Source organism: Tribolium castaneum, unplaced genomic scaffold (genome assembly GCF_031307605.1).
Source record: "Tribolium castaneum strain GA2 unplaced genomic scaffold, icTriCast1.1 ptg000070l, whole genome shotgun sequence".
NCBI classification, from domain to species: domain Eukaryota; kingdom Metazoa; phylum Arthropoda; class Insecta; order Coleoptera; family Tenebrionidae; genus Tribolium; species Tribolium castaneum.
In genome coordinates, this window is record NW_026986667.1 from 7,501 (window position 1) to 9,145 (window position 1,645).

General features: G+C 43.3%; 2 non-coding genes across 2 annotated transcripts in view; both read right to left on the reverse strand.

Moving 5' to 3' along the window:
• The window catches only part of LOC135267664 (large subunit ribosomal RNA), a 4,037-nt gene extending 3,379 nt beyond the window's left edge, over positions 1–658 (reverse strand). Inside the window, exon 1 of the ribosomal RNA XR_010336059.1 lies at positions 1–658. This exon is cut by the window's left edge and continues 3,379 nt beyond it. This is a non-coding gene — a ribosomal RNA (large subunit ribosomal RNA).
• A 476-nt stretch (positions 659–1,134) lies between these two features.
• Positions 1,135–1,291, reverse strand: LOC135267663 (5.8S ribosomal RNA). Its single transcript, XR_010336058.1, has one exon. It is a non-coding gene; the product is annotated as a 5.8S ribosomal RNA (ribosomal RNA).
• Between the last annotated feature and the right edge of the window lie 354 nt (positions 1,292–1,645).

Genomic DNA, 1,645 nt, shown 5'->3' on the forward strand with positions numbered 1-1,645 from the left:
GTTCGTCCGAAACGGCGAACCGTTCGAACGGGCTCCACCGCGGGCCTTAGATCGACACCCAAAGGATCGCGACGTCCTACTGGGGGAGAAGTGCACGCGTTCGACTTCGGTTCGCATAAACAAAAGGCGCGAACGACGCGTACGCCGTTCGTCGCACGATCATTTAGCGCCGCTATCGAGTCACGCTGAATCTCCCCTTTCGACCTTTCGGGTTTCTCAGGTTTACCCCTGAACGGTTTCACGTACTATTGAACTCTCTCTTCAAAGTTCTTTTCAACTTTCCCTCACGGTACTTGTTCGCTATCGGTCTCGTGGTCATATTTAGCCTTAGATGGAGTTTACCACCCACTTAGGGCTGCACTCTCAAGCAACCCGACTCTGAGGAGAGATCCTCCCGTTATCGGCAACGGTCACTACGGGCCTGGCACCCTCTATGGGCTGTGGCCCCGTTCAAGATGGACTTGGACGCGTCGCACAATCTCGGGATGACGGATCCTCCCTAACACCACATTTCCCGGCGTCCGGTTTCGGCCGCGGGATTCAGTGCTGGGCTTTTTCCTGTTCGCTCGCCGCTACTAAGGAAATCCTAGTTAGTTTCTTTTCCTCCGCTTAATAATATGCTTAAATTCAGCGGGTAGTCTCACCTGCTCTGAGGTCGCAAATATAAATTTGCCTTTATTTTGTCAGACGATAATTACACGTATTCCGTTTATATGGCTGCCTCCAAACAATTTCAAACATCGATCTGACGTCGTTGCGAGAATGTTGTTGTTGTTAATTATAGTGCATAAAATATGCATATAAACAACTTTAACGTCTCGGACACGACGATCGCTTCGTTCGAAATTTAAGCGTTGTGGCTGCTTTTTAATATCGGACGTGCTACGTCTAAACCAACTTGTACCAACAAACTAATAAGAATGTCAGCCGCTATTGCGTTTTAGGATGCCGCGTTATTTTTTATATTGTTTTTATTGTTGTCTACGTTGCATAATATTTTATTATGACAACCGACAATCAATTAACAATTATAGTAACGCGTCATATTTGCACCCAACACGCTCCGACGTAATTGTCTACACAACATTGTGCGCTGTGTTTAAGACAAAAACCGAGCAGTCTTTGAAATTGACACGACCCTCAGCCAGGAGTGGTCCGGGAACAGTATATCCGAGGACCGCAATGTGCGTTCGAAATGTCGATGTTCATGTGTCCTGCAGTTCACAAGTTGACGCGCAATTAGCTGCGTTCTTCATCGACCCACGAGCCAAGTGATCCACCGTTCAGGGTAATCTTTTCAAACAAATTTAAAATATTATTACATAACGCACCGTTCCACATCGAAATCGTTTCATCATCACACAACAACAAAAATAACTACTTAAGGTTATTACAATTGTGATGTATATGTGAGAAACGGACCAATCGAAAGAAACGTTCGGCGTTATATTTTATAATATTTTATTTAATTAAAGTGGCATTTGTTTCTACTTATCGAAAAGAGTATGCAGTTATAGTTTAAGTTTACATAAAGAATAACCCGATGATATTAACGTTTTATAAATACGTATATATATCTATTAGGTTTTTTTTCTCTATCAACTTTGTCTATAAAACTCTGCTCCTTTTGCGATAAGCATTATGT